This window comes from Aphelocoma coerulescens, chromosome 5, assembly GCF_041296385.1.
Source record: "Aphelocoma coerulescens isolate FSJ_1873_10779 chromosome 5, UR_Acoe_1.0, whole genome shotgun sequence".
NCBI classification, from domain to species: Eukaryota; Metazoa; Chordata; class Aves; order Passeriformes; family Corvidae; genus Aphelocoma; species Aphelocoma coerulescens.
Window position 1 is genome coordinate 23,329,258 of NC_091019.1, and position 15,506 is coordinate 23,344,763.

The following is a 15,506-nucleotide window of genomic DNA, read 5'->3' on the forward strand; positions in this document are numbered from 1 at the left end:
GTCAAGGTTTGAACACATGAATGTTGAATGGCCCAGATTAACAGAGGTGCATTATCATTTTCAGCACCTTGCAGGATCATGTCCACATATCACACTAGAACATATGGACTTGTGTAGCAATCTGATATGCATGATCACAGACTTCTACTCCCTCTGTCGAAGTGCAGCCCTACCTGTGCTCACCTGGTGAGCATTGCTCAGACCATGGACATCTCTGCCTACCAGGTATGGGCTGTCACGGGGAGCAAGGGCCAAAGAGGAACTGATGCTACACAGCTCCGTTTGTTTCTGTCTGACATCAAGGCTGTTGAAGAAAAATGCCTAGATTTGAGCAACAGCTTGAGGTGTCATCTATCCATGTAAATTTTCTAAAACACTTACAGGAAAGCAATTATCTTACTCCATGGTTTATAGGCAGCAGTACATAACTCCCACGAGAGAACAGTCACTTTTGAAAGCTACACATGGGAAGTGTATAAGGGAGGATTACAGAAGACGTTTATCTGTAGTTGCAGGAAACTGGCCTTGGTGGTCCATCAAGTCCCTTCCTTACACTCCTAGTAATCTTTAAGAAACTTACCTTGTAACCAGTAAATGTCCCAGCAGCTTGTGAACGATGGAGAAGCAGAATGTTATAGTTGCCCATCTCTGTAGCCAGTGGGTGGGTGGCTCTTCTGGGACTTGGCTGTAAGGCTCTGGGTTGTGTTTTCCTGTTAGGCTTTACTGCAAATGCAATAACCTTATACACACAAATCATAAAAAATACTTTTAAAGCAGAATACTTTTTTTCCCCCTTAATAACTAAAGTGACTGAAAATGACCAAAATGCAATCCTTGGTTAGGGATACAGCTCAAATCAAACCAACCAAGTCGTGAATTGGCAGCAGTATGAAAGGAAGGCGACAGCTGATCAAATCATCAAACAAGCACATACAAGATTTGAGTAATGAAGCCACACAACATATGGTGAATTTTATGAAACAATAAGCACTGGTCCTTCTTACTTCAGTTACACTTGTCACGTGCCCACACATACTTTCTTTCTCTTTGCCTTCCTTAAAATCTTTGGCATTTTTTCCTAGGAAGTAGCTGAAGAAGGTAACTTTTTTCATTTTAAGCCAGCTAACATCACCTGTTGATGGTGGATATATTTGGTGTGAAACCAGCTGAAGAAATACTAAGAGTTTGAAAAATAAGAGTAGTTGGAGTTGATTCTTGTTATTATATGCAATATGATAGTTTTATTAGATAAGCCTATTTCACAAGATGGAGGATCAGAGTTGTTTGGAGAAGCAAGAGAGGAAACCAAGGGAAAATCTCTATCTCCTTGAGAGCTTAGAGAAGATCCTGACCACAACCAACTGACACAACTTTTTCCTTGGCCTAGCTGCAACCCCTGAGCTGCTCTGGTGCACCCAGGGCTGTGTGGGCTGTCCTAGGTGGTGAAGGAGAGACAGCAAAAGTCAAGCTGGTACCCAAAAAAAACCAAGAAAAAGGAAAACCTAGCTGGCATACGTGCTGCAGTTTGACTTGAGGGGTTTGGTGTGGGGACAAAATGCGACACCTCATAGTCATTAAGCTAAAGAAAGTAGATACGTTTCTAGAAGCCAACATTCATACAATACATCCTCAGTTAAATTCTTATTAGCCTAACAGCAGCTTGCTGTGATAGTACCTACTTCCCCACTGAAAATTATGTTAGCTGTCTATACATAATGTTTCTTTTCTCATTCTGATGATCAGAACTGCCCTCTGTGTGTGAGAAAGCTCAAGCTCAAGGATTGAAGATTTCTCAGGAAATCCAGAAACATGGCATTTTAGATGCTATATATGCAACGTTGTACTACTTCCATAGTTTGTAGGCTCTTGCTGTCACAATGAAGAACAGTCTTACAGAGGCCCCTCAGCAGTCCTAGTGCCACAGAGGTTTCTTACTCATTCCAATTTGCACATCCTATTTGCTCTACGTGACATATTTATTACTAGCTTCAGTCTTGCATGGTCGACCTACCTTACAGACTGTGCAGTGCAATGCAGGAGAGAAAAGTTAATGAAGGCAAGTCAGATGGCACAAGATATTCCTCCAGGCTTTTTCTGGGCTGAGGGAGAGACGTTGAGTGCAATTTCGTTTCCTGTGCAGATAGGCTAAGAGCACACCTGCCAGAATTGCTTGCTGAAGAGATGGGCTGACAGCACTTCACCAAAAGAAGCTGCTGTTATTTACACTAGGAGAGGATTACTCAGATTCTGGTTCTTTGTTGGCTACAAGTGCTTCATTCAGTGACAGGATAAAGGAATGAAATTCAGATGAGAAGACAACTCATGGAAACTTTGCGGGGAAGTAGCACTGCTACATTGAGTTGAACCAGGACTGGCATCAATCCTGGCTCTTGCTGTTACTTTACAACGCTGTCAGTGAGCTCAGGGCTCTGGATTGCTTGTGGTGACCATATGTTAATGCAGAGAGCATTTCACCACTGTGTTTTCTGTTAATTAGCTGTAGTGATGCTTCAGTGATGCAGAGAAGCCAGGACTAAGTGGCGGCAGAGTCTTCAGCCCGTAGGCACACCCCAAGGCAATCACCACCTACTTCGAGGCTGGTCCCTCCCAGGCTGCTAACGCTGCTTACTGAGGTGACCCTGGCAGTTCTCTCCCCTGTCCAAGGAGTTCAAGAGAACTAACATAGAGCTGCAGTTTGCTTCCTAGTTGCGCAAATGAGAATTTTCCTTTCTTTTTTTCTGTTGTATGATTCAAAGGATTTGATTCCTTTCCAACAAGAATCCTCAGTATGTATATTGACAGTTATTTGGTATATCAGGGAGGTGGAGCTTCAGGACAGAAAGGGAAGCATCTTCCCAAGAAAGTCTGCAGCAGCAATATAATGGAGAAAAGTTTCCTCTGTTTTATACCTCACTTGGGAAACAACTGCTCTCATGGCAAATAGTCACTGCAGAACTATGTTAAAGCAGGAGAAAGACATTGCTTCCTCAGTGAGCAACTTTGACAAGGGAGATGACTCCAGAAACTGAAGGAGGAAAGCAGGAGGAAGGAGGTAGTCCATACCTCCATGTACGTGCATTCGCACCCTTCAGCCACTGAGGCTGGGCTGCATCTTGGCTCCTCAATATTTATCCATTCCCATCTATTCTAACACATCTTCTCTGAATTGCTCTTACTTGCAAGCATGAGCTGGCCTTATTCTCCTTCATATTGCTGTTGTCTGAATGAAAACATCAGTGGAGAAACCAAAGCAACACAGCAGGCCAGAAAATAAATTGCGTACCATGCATGTTTCCCCATCCTGAGCTCCCAGGCCATTCTGCTTCAGCTGCACCCTCTGGCTAGCCGGTTATGAGACACTTGCACGTTGAGCTGTGTCCTGCTGCCTTGCACCAGCCCACTCCCCTACCTGTGACAAGGAAAACTCCTGGTGTCAGCATGTCCCCAGTGGCTGCATTTCTCCTGTGAGTGAGAAAACAGAGAGATCCTGTGATGAGGTGAGAAGGAGAACCTCTCAGCCCAAATGTGTCAATAAACAGTACAGCGCCACGGTATGGTGTTTCAGGCAATTTGGACCCAGGATCAAGGCACACTGAAGCTGAAATAATGTTTTGGTGGTGAGCTTGTCAGCTCAACAGACAGCCAGGGTGAGCTCACCTCCTCCCTGACTTGTCTGTGTGGCTCTGGTCCCACACTCTTGTACTGCATGTGGTCTGGGCTGGCATCAGGTATCTCTAAACCTGCCTCTCTGGATATGCCACTGAGTGCTGGGAGAAGCTGGCTGGAGACAAGGAACATCTAAAGCCAAGAGAGCTGCAAAAATAGTGTTAAAGATTTCATTTAGGTGCATCTTGCATCCCTGTCTTATTGCCAATCCCTGCCCACCTGTCTGACTAAATGACATTTTCCCCAGTGTCTTTTTCCCATGAAAAAGAGGTTCTGCTTGTGGGCATCAAATGTGTGAATGGATTTGGGTAGAGGGGCTGAGGGATCATGCTTATATCTGAGAGGAAATAAGAAGGAAACAGAGGGAAAGAAACAATCTTTGAGCACTGCTTCCTGTAAGCAGGCATCGGGGCTAAGACAGTATCTTTCTCTACCTGCGTGTGATCATTGGATTTACATTTCTTGCCTGAAGTTACAACCAATTTCAGGACACATTTATAAGCTGATGATGCCTGACTCTTTGAGGTGTGTGCAGGCCATTTCCTCTCCTGTGAGAAGGCAGCCAGCTTTTTCCAGTAGGATGTACACTGCATGCCAGGCAGGAGCTTAGCCAGGCTCTGGCTGCCTGTAGGGGAGCTATGGAGAGGATGGTGGGGTGTGGAAGGTCCTCACCCCGGTGGGCAGGTGGCCAGCAGCAGGAGAGCAGCCCTCTCATCTTCCTGGAGGTAATTTCCAACACATATAAGGCATAATTGCACTACTGAGTACAACATAGACTCAACTCTGGCTGCGAGGAAGACCCACTGTGGTGGCTTCCCTATGCAGGTGCTGCTGCTGCCCCTGTGGTGGAGGAAGAAAAGAGCTGGAGCATCTGCCTGCCAGTGGTTTACTTGAGAAAAATCACCTTTCTGATTTTCCTGCAGCCTTCCTGTGTGACCCTGGCAGCTTGCTTGGCCCCTGAGTGCTACCCAGGTATCGATGGATAAGGCTCTGATGTGATGTGAGCAGCACTGCCACCAGATGAATGCCCATAAGACCAAGTAGTTCTTTCACCAAAAAGAGGGCTTTTCTTTCTGTTCTATATAAAATCAACCAGAAGATATCTCAGAAGAAAATTCATTTTCCATGAAACACTTGGGACAAACTATTGCCATTTTGGAGTCTGCTAGGATCTGCTCAGGGTCTGGGTTCTTACACTGATGAAAAGTGGCTCAGGAAAAAGCAGAACATCTTTCATCTTTGTCAGCCCAGCACAAAATGCTCTTTGTTTCTCCCCCTCTGCTCTTTTCCTGCTGCACAGGTGTCCTGTTCTTGAGCTGCAAAGGAACAACCAGTTTTGTTTTCTTCTTGCTTTAATTGTGCTTTCCAAGTGTTGTGTATAGCCGAAGGGCAACATGCACCTGCATGTACAAACTTCAGATAGACCCATTTGCTCTCATTGTTTAAGCAAGAGATTCAAGGGATGTCAAATGTGGGCATCTGTTTCTCAAAGGAAATAGTGGTGTCAGCTTGTCATAATTCACTCCTGCTCCTGCATCCTGTGTAGCGAAGCGGCAACCCACGCACAGCTGGAATCCTTGCCAACAAAAGAGCTACAGCAGGTAGGTGAAATCCACATAGTGCCTCATTTGGGTCTTTGAACTTGCACTCTTAACAGGATTCCGGTGTTGTGTGACCTTTTGCTAGGTTGCCAGGCAGAGGTGAATTTTTCTTTTGTACGAAAGCAAACAAAAAAATCACCTGACTTCAATGGATTCGCTGTCAAAATTCTTTCCATGTGTGCAGTATTCTGTTTGTTATTTGCTTTTGTCTTGTGTTCCCAAGGGGTTAATTAAGACATGTATACTTCCTGGGCTATATTTTTACTGTAGAGAGACTGAAAACACAGATTTGTTTTTATCTATGGCAATGTAGTCATATGTCCTGGATTGCCTCTGGCAGAGCCAGAAGCAGCTTAGGAGAGCAGCCAATATATCTCCCTCCTGATGCAAAGTTCCTCCTTGAAGGGCACTCCTTGTGTTTTAATCAATATGATATATAGGAACTTCGATTATTTCCCTTGCTACTGCCTGTTTCTCTGTTGTTCACAAATCCTAGAGTTATCTGGAAACCCTGAAGATTTTGACTGGGTTTAGAATTTTGGCAGTCCAATGAAGTCTAATTCTAGTAGCAATAAATGCATATTAAGACTCATACATTCAGATTTGTTTCACCGTTTGCTTTTAAATGCTGGAAAGGCTGTGCTCCTCTGCCGCAACATGTCTGCTGGAAAATGAAGGCTTATATCCTTTGAGTTTTATCTCAAACCATGAAGTTCAATATTTTCTGATTCCACAGAAGCCTATATGTTATCTTGCAGCTTATAGAGATGCTGGTGAGCATCTAAATATCCCTGCCTCAAGGCCCTGGCTAGCACAAGGGCTTGAGCAATCTGTTGTATTCATTTAGAGCCTTTCTCTTTAAAGAAACAAAACTAAGAACAGCAAAAACAGAAGCAAGGGGGGGGAAAAAAGAGAAATCAAAAAATCCCCAGAAGGGCTGGTGGGTCAGAAAGAGGTATAGGAAGATGAACTTATAGCCCTGGTCCAGAAGACCAGAAAACTCAGTGGGTTTTGGCTCGAGTGCTGTATATAGGCCAAACTGTTTGGCCTCTGCTCCAGTGAGGAAAGAAGGCTTTGTCTTGAGGCTAATTTGGCTGCCCTCATTTGTAACACAAGTACTGATTTTGTGGCAGCAAACCCAAAGTATGAGGACCCTTCAGGTGATGCCAAACAGAAGACCATGGAACAAACCAGAGGCAAACCCACTGCCAGCCAGCTCCAGTTCTGGAGATCATCCAGTGAGATGCCATGAGTGTCAGGTTGTTACAGTCCTCCTTGGCAATGGCCTCTTCCTTGCTGGGTCAAGACATATTTTTTATGTCAAGAGAAGGGGCTGTATCAGGACTACACATGGGAATGTTTCTGTAAAAAGAGCAAAGGCGGGCTGCCATCAAAGGGAGCCCAGTCCATACTGAAATCTTAAAAAGACCCAGCAGAAAGACAATGTCAGTGTAAGGATTTCTGCAGTTCTATATCCAGCCTATAAAGACCATAGGCCCTACTTTCTGGCTCAGTCAGCAACACGGAAGATAAGGGTGTTATAGCTCCACTGAAAAGATTAATGTCAAGCATGAGGATTAGTTCTCTACTGCGCAAGAGATTAAGTTTGGATTTTGCAAGCTTTCCCATTATCAGCTTTCTTCCCAGACAGTCCCCACAGGCCTGTACCACCCTCCCTGGACAACACGGAATTTTGGGGAGTGTCTCTCATTCAGCTGTATTTCCTTTTGCTCCAACTCCACATTAAAGAAACTATTGCACTGAAACTGTCCTTCACTGTGCAGATTTACTGGGCCTCTCCCACACCCCCTCAAGGATTAAACCTGTGTCCTGTATTAGAAAGAGGAAACGAGCAAGTTTTCTTCTGCCAGGTGGAGGGCTAAGGCTACAAGTCCTGTCGTCAATCCAGCTGTGCCAGTCAGAGGTGATACCTCCTCCTCTGGCTATAGCCACCACTGTTCATCAGCTCACCTGGCAAACTGGTTTGTGTGAGCATTCCTGCTCCTGTTCCAGGCAAAACCAACCAGAATAACTCACAGCAACCTCTTACATTTCTTAAATTAATCCAGGTCATTTTGCCTGGAATGGATTAAGGGGTGGTCTGACTGGGAAGTCAGGGGAGAAATCAATTTTTCACCCTCTCTGAACCAGCTGAAGGAAAGGCTTCTCCTGTGTTCAGACATCTGCACTACCAAGAGCCAGGAGCAAGACACAGGTGTATGCCAGATGGAGAGCTGAGGGGATGTGACAGCGAAGGATGTGCTGACAGCCTTGAAATGTAAAGTGCCTATGGCCTGACTTCACCCAGGAGCGTATGCTCCAGCAGCTGTGGCTGTTTTGGGTAAGCCTGGGTTCAGGAGGTTCCTCAATCTTCTGCTGTTAAGATGATTTCCAGCAGTGTTTTTTGCCTTACTGGTTAAATAGTCCCCACTTTAGGCAAGGCTGGGTGCAAACCTGCCCCTTGCTGGCCAGGGTACAAGGTGCAAAGCCCACGGTGCTGTTATCTCCTATCATTTCGGCATCGTTCTTAGCTTGGTTCTGTTCTTTGTTCTGGGTCTGTGTTCCACTGGCTGAGTAAAGTGCATAGAGGAATGCTTCTTTCTGCTTGTGTTAAATGCTTTAACTTCTTGAGGCAGAGACCCTGAATAGGAGGACCTCTACCTGTTGGCAAAGCTGTACTTGAAGGAAAATCAGGGCTTTGTTCACGAATCTTTGAGTTGCTTTGATTGCATAGTAAGGCTTCATATCATAATAGGATCAAATACGCTTTACAGACAGTAAAACCAGAGTCACAGAAGAGAAACAGATGTCTAACTTTTCACAGGAACACATGCCAAGGCAGAGAACATGAATCTCAGAGTAGAAAAGGTCAGACTCCCAAAATAATAGAACAATTTAATTATCTTTTCATTAATTATGTATTTCTGTGCAAACTTGGAAACATTTTTACTATGCCTTAAATTAACATCTTGGCAAAGGGAAAGTACTTCATGGTGTAAGCTGGGTGATCATCTCTGATTCTGTGCCTCTCTGTTTCATCTGCCTAAGAAACAGCAAGGAAAGAGCACAGTGGCTGTTCTGACTGCCATCAGGCGGTACCACCATTCTGGGGCCCTCCTGCCCACACTTGCCCTCTTCACCAAAATCCTGTGACTTTCCCTATAAAAACTGAAGGAAGGGGAAAGAGGAGAGTTTGTATCTTTATTTATCACACTGGCTTCAAAACACAGTCTTTTTAAAATCTTTGAATTCATTACATTGTTATTTCCCATAGCAACTCTACATCAAGGCCCAGCATTTAGGCTGATGCCAGGCAGCCAGGGACATTAGCATGACTGACCTGTGTCTCCTTTCAAATTACATCACTCTCTCTGCATACTTAGTCTGCAGGACCCCACAGATTTGTAACATGACCTGGAGCTGCACTGACACCATACAGTCTATGCACTGTTCCCATTGAGCTGATGATGTAGCAATGAAATCTGACAGCTAAGAAAAATGCATCCCAAATTGAATAATCAAGGAGGTGTCAAATAAAAGGTTTTGTTTTATTATGACCTATAAAATAGTAGGAAAAGGCCCATGCATTTTTCTCAGTTTTTAATAGATTGCTTAATGGGTTGTGCTGAGGTAAAGATACGTGTTTATAAATGACAGTTTAAAAGTTATTGTGTCCATACAAATGGTCCCTCCCAGTATAAAAAAAAAAGAAATACGATTATGTATGAAAATGCAAATACTTCTATATCTTTCTTGTCAGTTTTTATTTTGCACCTTGTGGAAGCTTCATTTAATCTCTAGCAATAACTAATTTCCCCTGGGTTCTTAGCCTTGTCTTTCCTGCCTCTAATACCAGATTGGCAACCCAGTCACAAATAGTTAAAAGCAGTATCATGGGGTGAGTATAATCATGGCCAGTAACTGGGCAACTGCCCGCTTAATCTGATTACTGGCCTGTGACGCACTGTAGCCCGTTAACCTTGTTTTGACCAGCTTCCTGACACTTGTGGCACAAATGAAGTGTGACATGATTAAATGAGACTGATCAGTTTTGCTCACCATGACAATACCCGGCAGCTGCTGTGCTGAGGATTTACAAAGCAGTGAAAGCTTTGAAGTCCCATGATTTAGCTGTTATGATTGCTCTCCTCTGGCTGGAGGGATGGCTGTCCTCTCCAAACACATGTAGTTCAGTGAGGACACGGCGACTTTTCCATGGTGGTTCCCTGTAGATCTCTGCAGGGCCCAGTTCATCTCCCAGAAAGCACATCTGCAGAGCAGGGGTGGGTTTGGTACATACCTGATGCAACAGGTAGATGATGAGCTTAGCACATGAGAGAAAAGCGGGACAGTGCAATGGGAGAAAGACAAAAAGCAAACACAGCTCTAGGGATATATTTGGTATTCCAACTATATTTTAACATGTTTTTGGGGTAGTTTTTGGCCAGGTAGTTTAAAAGTGGAAATATCAGTCATGTAATAATCCAAGTACTCTGTATTAGGTTGTTTTCTAATGGCTTGAGCTGCATTCAGGGGATAGGCTTTCTGCTCCAAAAGGATCGTTTCCCTTACTTGAAGCCTTGCATATTTTAAGGCCAAAAAGACTTCTGCAGTCGTCCTGATCTTCTGCATAATGTTTTGGACTGTCTCCCCTGGGCACTGGAGGGCACTGTCTTTGCTGAAGAGCACACTGTGTTGCCTGCTGTTGGTGCTGTTGTTGCAGTGTTCTGAGCAGCTACAGATGCTACATGTCCAGTAAATTACCGTGCTGATGTGCCCTTCATAAAGTAAAAAAATTAAAATCTCAGCTAACCTTGCAATCTCTCTTGTTTACTGGAAAGGGCTGGTAAGGAAAAAGGAAGGAGAAACAAAGACAGAGGAGCACTAAGTTGAAAAGAAAATAATTACCATGGATGAGATAGGAAGTCAAGGAAAGTATTTTCCTCCCTGCCATGGCCATTAATTTTTTGCTAATCCATGTGCATGCAGGCACAGGATGTCATGGGACAGGACTAAACACACATGGGAGAGCTCAGTGCTGGCAGGGCAGGGGAAATGATATCTGGGAAGATGGTAACTCACTCTTCAACTCTGGTGATTTTGTTAAAGATTTCAGGGCCAAACAGGCACATGTTCGGGATTACCTAGCAGAAAATTATATGACTCTCAGCAAACGGAATGGTTTTGAGTGAAGATGAACAAGGCACGTAAGCTGAGTCAGAGAACTACTGTTAACTAATCACTTGTCTGACCTTAACTGCTCCCTAATTACAGTGTCTGGGTCCCGGGCGCCTTAGATAAATGCTTATAATAATATAATGCCTGTTAGAGGAGCACGGGCAGTGCTTTGTATGTAGACACATCAGGTGGAGAAGGGGACTAAGGGCATTAAGTCTCCTGAGACAAAGTGCAGGCAGGTCTGGTGCCTGCTGCCAGCTTCTCCTCCCTGCCCACTGCCTGGGGTGACACTGCCACAGGGCCCATCAGGATTTGGGGGGGGCACCCCAGCCCCTGCTTACTCTCCTTGCACCCCTCCCCTCTCCCAGGGAATGCTGTGTCAGAAGATAAAGCCTCAGATGGCCCAGGCATGGACAGGGGCACTTCACTGCTCCCATGACACGTTTTTAGTGGGCTCTGGAAATGCAGGGAGCAGGCAGTGGGCCATGAGGCTGTTTTGCTTGGAAGCAGCCACCCCACATTATGGTAGTCTTAATGTGTAAGCACAGTACCGCATCCAGCTGATGTGTGCCAGGCTGCTGGGCACTGCCAACCACAGCATGGATGGGGTGGCCTGGGAGACCGGGATGGAGCCTCGAATCTGTGAAATCCAGCTCAAAGCAGAACCAGTCTGATCTGATGGTCCCCTGGTGGGGTATGAAGCCCTGGCAAGCAAACACCAGGCATCAGTCTAAGCTTCTCTTCTGGAAACACTGTAGGGGAAGAAGCCCTGACAGGTATTTAGCCCAGGCAAGAAAAACTAGAGCCTGGAGGCTTCCCAGAGCCTGTGCCTCATGGTCCCTTTCCTTCCCTGGGGAGGGACCGGTCTCTGCCATGTTGGTAGGCTTTGGCTACCTGGGACCTCACACTGAACACCACCTGAGTGCAGCAGAAAGGCAGCTCTCTGCCTCCCCAAAAACAGGGAGGTTGTCCCACCACCTAAGGCAAGCAGCCAGGTGCTGCACCACACTTGCAAGAACACTGCTGTAGCAGCCTTGAACAGAGGTCACAGTCATGGGTGGTGTCTTCCTTGGGCTGAGCACAGAGCCAGCACCTGGGGAAACTGTCATCCAACCAGGTAAAGAGTAGTGGGGAAACAACCGCAATGAAACGCTGTTGGCTCACAAAAGGGAGCATGGATGGAATAGGATATCCTCTTGGTCGGCTAACACAACTCACACTGGAAATGGATGCCAGCACATCAGTACTCTGCCAAGACAAAGACTTTCTGGGCTAGTTTTACAGTGTGAAATTATTTTTCCATTCCTGGTGTAAGTCCCCATTCTCTCTTCTGAATGCAGGTTAAATACAAAGATTTTTTTCTCTATTTTTAATACCTTTTTTTTTTCCCAGGTGCCTGCTCTTGCATTTCTCTGATGTTTTCCACAGGGATAGTTCTCAGTGATTCTCTACAATGACACTCATGAAGACACACTGTTAAATAGGAATCACAGATGTCATGAAGAATTCTCCAATATCACTGCCAGAAGGGAGCTGAAGGAGGTAAGAGTTAAGGGCAAGAAGTTTGTTTCAATCCTACATGCTGCAAGAAAGAATTTTTTAAATGTAATTTTGCAATCTTTTGAGAGTATCTCTTTCCTGAAAGGATTTCTTGAAGCTCTTAAGTGCCTTTGGTAAGTCTTTGCATTGCATTTAGGCCATACATCTCTGATATGGATGTTCTGAGAACTCTATCTCCTGCTTCAGAACAATAGGGCAGACTCTAAACATTCGTTTAACTCTTTATCTTTTATTTGGGACAGGATTGATGCAAGATCTGTAATAACATGCTGGACAGAAGTTGACTTGACCAGGAGATGTTAGATTGCCTGACGTTAATCGCTGTTTCTTAGCATTCCTGTTGCCTGGCTTCCTGTTTACTTACCATTTGCTCTAAAGTATCTTAACAGACCTGATGTGGTATCAATTCATTAACTCCATCTTCGTCTGTACAGAACAGAAGAAAATTGTGTCCTCCTGCCTTAGTGATGAAGACAGGAATTTTACCATGAGGGGCTCATGCTATTGCTACGATCTGTCTCAGTCTTGAAGAAATACTTTTACAACTTGTGTTGCTCTTTTAGAGTCTCCAACTCTGCTTGCCATAGGATTCTCCTGATTATTTTTTCTTTACTTATCCATTTTCTATGCTTTACAAGCTTCACTTACTGTATAAAACAAAAACTTATACTCAAGTGTGTTTCCAGGCTGGAGCTTTCTTTTTTTTTTCCCATGGAGAAATTTGAGCGTGGACAGCTGTCTTTTAAATGACACCTCTCAGCTTGTTTCAGGCCAGCTTAATCTGACTCACTAAAACTCAGTGTGAGTCACAATTTAGCCACTAAAAAGGTCAAACTTGCAAATAATTGACTGACTCAAAAATAAAGTTTTGAAGAGAGAGTTAATAAGGATAAATCCCATTTTCATGCCAGCCCAGCTAGTTCAGACACCAGCATGTCAAACAGTTCTGCTAGGGCCTGACTTCTGCTAATGTCTGCAGCTCAGGGGAGTACTCCCTGTGTATATCACTAAATTTTTACAAGCTAACCCAAAGGAATGCCTATACAGTGCTCTAGTCAGCCTTAAAGGGCTTCTAACAATACACTGAATAAATAAACACTCAGCTGCTATCAAATAAATCAATCACCCCTCTGGCCATCTTAGTCCAGGACAAGCCCATGCTAAGGATTTGTGTAACATCTCATGCACAACTATAAGTGTAACACAAACAGTAATTAAGCTATTTCATGGGCATTAGCACCAGCTTCTAAAAAATGAACCTTTTTGACTTTGGCTCATTTTGTTTTCAGATCCAGATTTGCACTGGTTGCATATGAAATTTCAAGCCAGTGAAAACTTCATTTTGTTTTCAGTTTAAGTCTGATGCACATCTATGAGACACTTGGCTCAGCAGAGCAGATCCAGATTCACCTGGGCCCAAGCAAGGAGGTTCTCAGAGATCTGAGTGTGTGCTGCTGAGTAGGGAAACCCAAACCTTCTCCCGTACAGTTTCTTCCCTTTCTGCACAACCCCTGTTGTTATGCAGCCACGTGTGAAGAAACAGGGATCACTCCTGTATTCTGCTATACCCTCTCCTTCACCTCCTGTTAGACTGGTACCTTTCTTCCAGACTTTTGTGCTGAGGTTTGATGGTAAGCCTACATGACAGAAATAGCTTCCCTGATAGCGATTCTGTGGTGTTTCCCTATTGCCATGAAGTTTGTCCTTTGTCTCTTGAAGTCAGCTGGATAGTCCTTTACCAGATACCTTGCCACCCCCGTGTAACATGAGCTTCATGTTACTACGTGTGGGTATGTGGCTTTGCACAGTGCTCTGTTAACTCTGGCTGGAGCATGAGGAAAGATGGCTTCTTTCCTTATCAGTGAGGTTGGAAAGAACATTTCATAAACATAAGCTGTCCTTTGCTGTAACTCAAACCTGCCCTTTTTGTAGGACAGAGGAAGAGAGGAGAGGGTTTTTTTGCTGGGGGAGTCCTGTTGGCCAGTGCTGTGCCAGTGGGAATTGCTGGCTGGAGAGTTTCAGGTGAGACTGGAGTTGCTAGGGCTCAAATTCCTGTTCTGGTTTGTGGCAAAGTCATTCATTTTGCTCTTGGCCCTGCTGATGCTGCAAGCAGCTTCTGGACCTGAAAAGTCCTTTGTGCTTCTGGCAGGTGAAACAAATACCAATGGATGCATAAGAGAGGTCACTTTGGATTTCCATACAGACAGGTTTTCTTGTTTTTTCCTTCCTTTCTTTCTTTCTTTCTTTCTTTAATGAGATTTCAGGAGAGGGTGAGGGAAGGTGGGTGATAGAATACTATGATGGAGCTTGTAATTGCTTATACAGCTTTCTGACCTACCTCTATTAACAAGAGTGTGATGGAAGAGAGGCAAGGGGCCGACTGCTCTCTGTAGAATGGGGAAGGGCAGGGATGCATGCAGAGGTGGAGAAGGGCTCTTCTGACATTGCATGCATAATCTAATCTAGGCCATAATAATTTCCAACTGGCTCAGCATCAGTCACATCATTAGCCTAATGCTGAAATTAGATCTTGTCTGTCACTGACATTTGTTTTCATATCTGGACCATCTCTGTACTGCAGTACTTCCTGGCTCAATTCATGTGGGACCAACAATCCCAGTTATGTTGATCCAGACGTAGCAGAAAGCTTTTACTGAGCACTCCCTGCAGACAAGGGAAACCATCAAAGTGAGTGTTTCAATATGCCATTGCTCTCTTGTGTAAAATAAGAGCAACTCCCCATTACAACTTGGGGTCTTATTCCCATCCAACACCCTGCACTGGTCGCAAACAAACAGTCGATAATAAAAATATCACAGAATCATAACCCTTATTGTCCTGGGTTTGGCTAGGAGAGAGTTAATTTTCTTCAGAGTAGCTGGCATGGGGCTATGTTTGGATTTGTGGTGGAAACAGTGTTGACAACACAGGGATGTTTTCCTGACTGCTGAGCAGTGTTTACAGGGAGCCCAAGCTTCCTCTACTCCTCACCCCACCCCACCCCACCAATGATGAGTCTGGGGGGGCACAAGAAGCCTTGAGGGGACACATCCGGAACAGCTGATCCCAGCTGACCACAGGGATGTTCCGGACCCTATGACCTCACACTCAGCAAATGGAGCCGGGGAAGTAAAAGGAAGGGGGTACATTCTGAGTGATGGTGTTCATCTTCCCAAGTCACTGTTAGGCGTGACAGAGCCCTGCTTTCCTGGGGGTAGCTCAACACCTGCCCATGAGAAGTGGTGAATGAATTCCTTGGTTTGCTTTGCTTGTGTGCATGGCTTTTGCTTTACATATAGAACTTTATCTCGACTCACAATTTTTTTCACTTCTACCCTTCTGATTCTCTCCCCCATCCCACCAGGGGAGAGTGAGTGAGTGGCTGTGTGGGGCTGAGCTGCTGGCTGAGGTTAAACCACAACACTTGTCTAAATCCATACCATACCTGTGTCTGTAGTGTGTGCTGTTAGGCTGAGACGACTGAGCTGGTGGGACACATTC